The sequence below is a fragment of the Tripterygium wilfordii genome, chromosome 3 (genome assembly GCF_013401445.1).
Source record: "Tripterygium wilfordii isolate XIE 37 chromosome 3, ASM1340144v1, whole genome shotgun sequence".
NCBI lineage: Eukaryota > Viridiplantae > Streptophyta > Magnoliopsida > Celastrales > Celastraceae > Tripterygium > Tripterygium wilfordii.
The window spans coordinates 3229977-3239155 of NC_052234.1; the positions used below are offsets into that span (position 1 = coordinate 3229977).

General features: G+C 40.1%; 1 pseudogene; it reads right to left on the bottom strand.

Annotated features, from left to right (window-relative positions):
• LOC119995517 overlaps positions 1-8293 on the bottom strand; it is a 77263-nt pseudogene extending 68970 nt beyond the window's left edge.
• Positions 8294-9179: the final 886 nt, after the last annotated feature.

Below are 9179 nucleotides of genomic sequence, written 5' to 3' on the forward strand. Positions count from 1 at the left end.
GCTATGAGTCAAACTAAGAAGTCAACCCAAGGAAAAGGGAATGTGAGAATCCTAACAGTCGTGCAATACCAACCTAACAACCATGTATGATTTAGGGAAGTATCTAGTCTCAACCCAAAGAGGGAATGCTTCCTAACCACAACCTAGGGATCATGAAAAATCCTCATATCACAACCTCGTATGACAATCTCAACGTCAAGATATCAACCTCAATATCAAGATCTCAACAAACTGAACAATTAGGATATAAAAATCCCAATAGATACGAGCTACAACACTATTAAATGAGGATGATCAAACTCATCCCAGGTAGGCTCTCATAATCGAGACATTTCACTTTCACTTTGATTCTTTGAATAAAATTACTGACTTAAGCGTCGGAGTGTTATCGGGTCACAAAGGGCCGCCTTCTCCCTCGTTCTTGTAGGATTCACAGAGGCTTGCCGATGCGTCAACCATCTCAGCAGCTGATGCGTGGATCGTCTAGATTTTTGTATCCACATATAGGAAATAGATCTTACTTGAATCCCTTCTTTCAAGGATAGACACAACGGTTTACTTAGATAATTTTGGCCGTGTATAGCTAGAAAAAACCCTACTGTGTACTGATATATATACTGTTGTAAATACTGTTGTAAAGGTTGCTAAGATAATATAACAAATACTTCCGTTTAACATGGTATCAGAAGAGTTGTTTCTCATGAACCTCTGCTACGACTAAAAGAGGATGGAAGGTCCTTCATTCGGCGTGGTACAACACGATGGAAATTCCACTGACTCTATATTAAAAGATCTGACGACAAGGATGGCAGAAGATTGATCCCAAAACCAAACTCAATCCCATGCACCGACCTATGACGATCTGACTGCACAGATTGCCATCAAGTTGGATGGCTCCAACCATGCCTTATAGTCGTAGGTTGTCAAGATGTATATTGATCGATACTTTTTATTGCAAGAAATACTTGCAATTCAATACCGACGGGTTTATCCCAATCGCAAGTGTACGTGCCAACTGACAGTATAATAGTGAAAGGGGTCGAATCCATGAGGACTGTATTAATTACCAACTATAACTACTAACAATAGTGCAAATTAAATTCGGATGCTTCTAATATTAACTAGCAATAAAATTTAGATAAATATCAATGGATGAAAAACTAGCTTGGGTTTAGCTTGCCAACTACCTCCACCTGTGCACACAGATTAATATGCAATCACACAATTTAAAAGTCTAACAATGTCAATTGAAAGGCCTTGGTCCAGCTGCAGTCAATTAGATTTCCCTAAACAACGATCCTGACTTTGGTCCAGTTGCAAGATCTTTTCTTATCAAAGGAGTCTTGGTTGGTCTATCCTAAGAGTTTCCTAAGACAAGCATAAGCACTAGGAAATCGACAGTTGCACAATCTAGGATAATGGTCTATTACCCAATCAATTATGTCCTATGTTCCCAAAACTTGGATCTTACGCAAGTTCTTGTTACTTCGTCAAACACCGGGTCATGGTCAGCCGAATATGTTTAACTAACAATTCCTAAAATTATGATGTTGATCAGGCATGCATAACAATAGGAAATAAACAATTAATCCAGAGAACAAAGAATTAAACTTAGTCTGATTGTCAATTAAATCTGTGCACAAGGTTTATGGTAGAAGAATTACCAAACCCTAGCTAGAAAAGAGTTTAGCTACACATGCTTAAAATTAAAACCATATAAATACTCATAGACAATGTTCAAATCAATGGAAGAGTAGAAATTTGCTGAAGAATTGATGTGCCCAGCTTTGATGTTGCTTCTCCTCCTTCCTGCCGACACCCACTTCCTCAATCTTTGGTCTTCGGCTGCGCAAAGTAAAAGTCTCCTTTTTTCTCAGCTTAACACGCCTTATATAGTCTTTAGCAAACCCTAAACTGGCCCAATTGTCCTTGCCACGTCAGCAACTTAATTAACACAAGTCTGGTTCCCACGTTCTGCGGCCGCGACAAGTTGCAAAACAGGTTACAAATTCTGTCCAGTAATGAATTTATTCTCCCGCAGTACCTGTGCATAAAAACACCAATGTGGGTAGTATTTTGCACTAAACAACATAGAAAAATAGTAATTTTAAGCCCGTAAAAGTAGGTGTATTTTACACCCAACAAAATCCCCCAAACTTCACTCTTGCTTGTCCTCAAGCAAGTAATCAAGAAAAAGTTTAAACCATTTAAGCATCAGTTGAAAATCTGCAATCAAGAATTGGCACTACAAGTACTCTCTCATTATTGCAATGCAATATTGACATCCAGTAGAAAATTGCACAGCCCTAACTCTGCTCACAACCACTTTGGTTTACACAATTATTCTCACACACCCTCACCAAGGTACGCACATAATATGTAGAAGAGAATTTTCACTCAAGTGTATAAGGGTAGTGTTTACTCTCTTATGAATTCATAACCTGCAGCCATATGCTCACATGTCCACCAATCTTACTTCACACTAAAATTTTCATTCAATAAATCAGAAGGACTTTATTGGGGCAAGAAATTTGGCTAAGGAAGGCTAAAAAAATGAACAAAATAAATATAAACTGGATTCAAACCAAAGTTATCATGATCCAATCACAAGCAGGCACAATGCAACAAGGATAAGCGTCAATGAATACATAGGTTAGATACGGGTATGGTTTAACAAAATATGTGATGATCATGCCATATATCACACAGTCTCAAAAATAGGCATCCATCATACGACTAATCCTAACACCATCTAACCATCCCAACATAATAAAGTACCAAAAGAGAACTCCCCTACTCCAAAATAACAAATAAGATTGTCAGCAACCTAACTAGAACACCAGCACACATCCACATAACTTCAGGGTAGGCTTCCATCACGAATCAAATCAAACATCTCCCTCTGTTGAGCCTCAAACCTCTGCATTGCCTCCTTCATCTCATGCATATGTGTCCCAATACTCATTTGAAGTGACTCAACTGTTGATTCAAGATGCTCCAACCGGGTTATAACCTGCCCCTGCAAACTCCCAACTTGCTCAACTTCGACACCCAAATCAGTCACTTTCTCCTCAACAGCCTCCAACCTTTCGTCCAAATTACCACAACCTGCACCAACAGTTCCTTCTTCAGTATTATGCACCCGAGACTCCTCAGCTGTCCCAGAAGTTTTCTGCTGCTGCCTAACAAGCTGCACTTCACTTCTATCAAACCAAAACCTGTTAAGAGGTGCTTTCCTTTTCTCCTGAACATCACCCAGCTCCTTTTCCACACTTTCAGCAAGACACAAAGTAGTGATTAGTACTCCAAACGGCAGCACCTGACCAGGTTTATTGTCCTCTTTCACTTTAACAATGTGATCATATATAGTACTTGCCATGCAAAAATCCAAATCACAAATAATGGCATACATCAAATAGCAAGACTTTGCATTAACAGTGGAGAGATGAGTCACAGGTATCACATTCCTGGTCACTATCTGAGCTAACAGTCTATAAGGTTGCATCAAATCTACATATAAAATCACATTTTTGTTCGGCTCATCACTACTATTCCCAGTCAGAGTTTCAACCACAATCCTCCAATCAGGCCACACAATATCAACATTCGAAGTTCCAAAATCCCTAAATTTAAAGCTAGGTTTCTTCAATGGTTCGGGTAAGCTCAAAACAGATGAAACCCTTCTTGGGTTGAAAAAGAACTGCTTACCTCGCACATATGCCATACAGTGGTTATCATTAACTATCAAATTGGCATAAAACTCATAAACCAATTGCCAAATAGCCACACCTGGAACACTGGTGATGCCGAGCCATCCCCTCTCTTTCAATTTGTAATACCAGTTAACCCGTTGGAAGTGCTCCACCACAACATGGCGTTCCACATGCAAAGCCCGCTTCGACCACACTTCCTCACACTCGATTTGCACTGCCGGGGATATGAATCGGTCAAAACCCTCTTCTTCCTCCACAGGGACATCCGCACTCTCAACCACCTTTCCCTTCTTCTTGCTTGCTAACTCCTTCTTCCTCTTTGCACTTCTTGTAGCCATTAATGAACTCGGTATTGTTGCCAAAATTGAGAGAATTAACCCAATTTTTTCTTTTTAGAAAGGTAATCTCCCCTGTCTTTAGGTGCAAGAGGTAGAAGAGAAAATTAGGGGTTGCGGCGGCTGTAGGGCCTGGCACCAACCCTACTCCATATATATATTTATCTTTTTTTTTTTTTTTTTTTTTTTTTTTTTTGGTTGGCATGGGTCACCGCTTAATTGTATACACTTCAGGCCACACTTAGGCTGCACAAAGGCTACAAAGTCCCCAGCACTCTACTTATACACTTCTCTCCACTGTTCAGATTTCTCCATTCAACACCACACTTAGACTCCTCATAACCTTCCAAACACCTTGACCATAGCCTCATGATGGATACTATTTTATGACTTATGACACAGGCATAACACATCACATAGATGGGAAGGTTTATCACAAGAGCAGAGAAATTCAATGAAAGGATTGGAAGCAACAGCTGGGTTCAAGGTAGGCCAAAAATTAACAAAGAATGCCTTCATCACTTTCAAAGAACAAAAACATAGTATTTACTTCAGATGGTCTAATGCAAGTTCTAGCTATACAAAGTCATGAAATTCATAGCACACAAAATTTTCTGAAGGCTCCTCACAAGCTAATTGGTGCTGTAAATAATGTGTAAACTAAGCAGACATTCATTGCAAAAGGTCATGCAAATACTCACACCATCAGTCTCAAAAGCACTTCATAACAATTAAGCACAAGTATGCCAATTCTCTTCTAAAAACACTAATGTTTTTTTTTTTCAAAACTTTTCGGCAAAAGCAAATTCCCTCTCCCCCAAACTTGAAATTGACATTGTCCTCAATGTTTAAAAAGAAAAACAAACAGAAATTTTGCAATGACGAAACCAACGAACACAAATAAGTGAAGGAAAAGGAAGAGAGACTTAGCTGATTTAAGTTGTCAAAAATATGCTTCTCTTCCACATGGGTTACCTCCCATGAAGTGCTAAATTTATTGTCTTCAGCCGGACATAGCCTTAGATTCGGTCAGACATCAATAGAGTGGAGATATACCACTTCATCCACAGTAACTTGTACATTCTCCCAATAAAGCTTCACTCGATGGCCATTAACCTTAAATGTGTGATCAGAATATTGATGTTTTAATTCTAATGCACCATGAGGAAACACAGCTTGTATCACATACGGGCCATGCCACTTTGATTTGAGTTTTCCCGGAAACAATTTCAAACGAGAGTTATACACCAGCACCTTCTGTCCTACAGAAAAAATTTTCCGTACAAGCTTCTTGTCATGGTACTGCTTTGCACGCTCCTTGTATAATTTGGCATTCTCATAGGCTTCATGCCGTAATTCTTCAAGCTCGTTTAGTTGCAAGCGACGCCTATCTCCAGCTGCCTTCATGTCAAAATTTAGCTTTTTAATAGCCCAATAAGCTCGATGCTCTAATTCAACTGGCAAGTGACACTCTTTCCCATAAACCAACCGGAATGGAGACATCCCAATGGGTGTTTTGTATGCAGTCCTGTAGGCCCACAAAGCATCAGTCAAACGAAGAGACCAATCTTTTCTATTTGGATTCACCGTCTTCTCAAGAATGGCCTTGATTTCTCTATTGCTTATCTCCACTTGCCCACTCGTCTGAGGATGATATGGGGTTCCCACACGGTGAGTGATCCCATATTTCTTCATTAGGGCCGAACATGCATAATTATTGAAGTGCCTGCCACCATCACTAATGATTGCTCGTGGCATCCCAAAACGAGAGAAAATATTGTCCTGCAAAAACTTCACAACCACTCGATGATCATTAGTTCGTGAGGGGACAGCCTCGACCCATTTGGACACATAATCAACACCAACTAAAATATATTCAAAGCCAAAAGAGTTAGGAAAAGGGCCCATGAAGTCAATTCCCCATACATCAAAAAGTTCAAGGACTTGAATACTTGTTAAAGGCATTTGATCTCTGGCAGCTATGTTACCGGTCCTTTGGCATCTGTCACAAGTCTTACAAAAACTCCAAGCATCTTTAAAAATAGTAGGCCAATAAAATCCAGCGTGGAATACCTTAAGTGCAGTCTTTTTAGGCCCAAAGTGGCCTCCACATGCATAGGCATGACAATGAGTCAAGATCTCTTGTTGTTCACATTGTGCTACACATCTACGAATAATTTGATCCGGGCATATCTTGAAGAGGTAAGGATCATCCCATATGTAATCTCTAGCCCGTGAAATTATCCGCTTCCTTTCCTGATAAGACAAGTCAGTAGGAAAAGAATTAGTAACAAGATAATTCACAATGTCGGCATACCATGGCAGTGTGTTTATGGACAGGAGCTGTTCATCTGGAAAAGAGTCACCCAAAGGAAGTTCGTCATGTTCATTGTCAGGTAGCAGCCGAGAAAGATGATCGGCAACTACATTCTCACTTCCCTTTTTATCTTTAATCTCCAAGTCGAACTCCTGCAAAAGAAGTACCCAGCGTATTAACCTAGGCTTGGCATCCTTTTTAGTCATTAAATACCTCAACGCAGCATGGTCCGTATACACAATAACTCGGGAGCCAATGAGGTAAGATCTGAATTTTTCCAATGCAAAAATCACCGCCAATAATTCTTTTTCCGTTGTTGAGTAATTCAGCTGAGCATCATTCATGGTGCGAGAAGCATAATAGATGGCATATGGTGTCTTATTTTTCCGCTGCCCCAGAACAGCCCCCAAGGAGTAATCGCTTGCATCGCACATTAACTCAAATGGCAACTCCCAATCAGGTACTTGCATAATAGGAGCTGAGGTGAGTGCTTCCTTTAATTTGTCAAAAGCTGTTCTGCACTCATTTGTCCATACAAAATCAGCATCCTTTGTCAGCAATACACACAAAGGTTGGGAAATCTTGGAAAAGTCTTTAATAAATCTCCGGTAGAATCCCGCATGACCAAGAAAACTCCGCACACCTTTTACTGTTGTAGGATGGGGCAGCTTAGATATGACTTCGATTTTTGCCTTGTCGACTTCAATGCCACGGCTGGAAATCAGATGACCCAACACAATTCCTTCTTGCACCATGAAGTGACATTTTTCCCAATTCAAAACGAGGTTGGTTTCTTCACACCTCTCTAACACCAACCTCAAATGCTCAAGACATTCATCAAAATCAGCTCCAAATACACTGAAATCATCCATGAAAACTTCAATAAACTTCTCTACCATGTCAGAGAAAATACTCATCATACATCTTTGGAATGTAGCTGGTGCGTTGCACAACCCAAACGGCATCCTTCGGTATGCAAAAGTGCCATATGGACATGTGAACGTAGTCTTCTCTTGGTCCTCAGGTGCTATGGCAATCTGATTGTATCCACTATAGCCGTCAAGAAAGCAATAATGACTATGCCCAGCTAGTCTCTCCAACATCTGATCAATGAATGGTAGCGGAAAGTGGTCTTTTCGAGTTTCGTTGTTCAACTTCCTATAATCAATACACACTCTCCATCCCGTGGTCATTCGTGTAGGTATCAATTCATTATTTTCATTCTTCACTACAGTAATGCCACTTTTCTTCGGTACTACATGAATTGGACTGACCCACTTGCTATCTGAAATCGGATAAATTACCCCCACATCAAGTAGCTTTAGAACTTCAGCTTTGAAAACCTCCTTCATATGTGGATTCAACCTCCTTTGTGCTTCTCGGGTAGGCTTTGCATTATTTTCCAGAAAAATCTGATGCATACATCTTGACGGGCTGATGCCTTTTATGTCCGCAATGGTCCAACCAAGAGCTGTTTTGTGCTGTCTCAAAATTCGGATCAACTTTCCCTCCTCCCCCAAACTTAGATTTGCAGCCACTATCACTGGTAAAGTGCTATGTTCACCCAAGTAGATGTATTTCAAGTGACTTGGCAGCTGCTTCAGCTCCAACTTGGGTGCTTTAACTGTGGAAGGAACAAGAGATGCATTAGTAGGCGTCAGTTGCTCAAATGGAGGAGTATTCTTACCACCATAAGGCCGGTCCAACTGGAATGCTTGGATGGCCTCCTCTATACGGTCATCCTCCAACTCTCCCTCCAAAATTGTCTTCTCATTCAAACCATATGCCACCACTGCTTCAATTGGATCCACTCTAGTAACCTGAAAAACCTCACTCACAAGATCATGTGTAGTGTCAACATTAAAACAATCACTATGATCATCATGAGATTTAAGTGCATCAAACACACGAAATTCCAATTCTTTGTCATTTACTTGCATAGTTACAGTCCCTTTTCTCACATTAATATTCATGTCAGCAGTAACCATAAAAGGTCGTCCAAGTATGATAGGCAAAGATGTTGATCTAGGACTATCCTCCATATCCAACACAACAAAATCAGCAGGCAAGATCAAGTCATTTACAGTCACCAGAACATCCTCTAAAATTCCCTTGGGTCTTTTAACACTACGGTCAGCTAGTTGCAGTGTTATAGAAGTCTCTTGAAGCTCTCCCAACCCAAGTTTTTCATAGACAGAGTAAGGTAACAAATTAATACTTGCTCCTAAGTCTAATAATGCCTTTTCAAAAAATTGATTTCCCACTTTACATGGTATAGTAAAACTACCAGGATCTTTGAGTTTTGGTGGGAGTTTGTTTAACAACACAGCACTGACCTCTTCTTTCAAAGTAATTTTTTCATGAGCAGCAAATTTTCTCTTTTTAGTACAACATTCTTTAAGAAATTTAGCGTAAGATGGAATTTGTTTAATAGCATCAAGCAATGGAATATTAATTTCAACCTTCCGCAAATTCTCAAAAATATCAACTGCTTTAGAATCAGTGTTCTTTTTGGCAAACCTTTGCGGGAAAGGTGGAGGATCTCTTTCCCATTCCTGTGTCTCCACTGGTGCAGTTTTGCGGCCCATTTGTACCCTGTCTGTAGCTTTACTGCAATTTGTAGACTCTGTTTTCAACTGCTCTGTCTTGTTGATTTGCTTGCCACTTCTGAGAGTTGTGATAGCTTTCAATTGTTCTGGTTGCCCAGCTGGGTTATTCAAGGGCTGCGAAGGTAATTCTCCCTTCTTTCGTTCACTCATCTCCTTAGCCATTTGTCCCACTTGAGTCTCCAATTTTTGGATGGCTTGAGTTGTT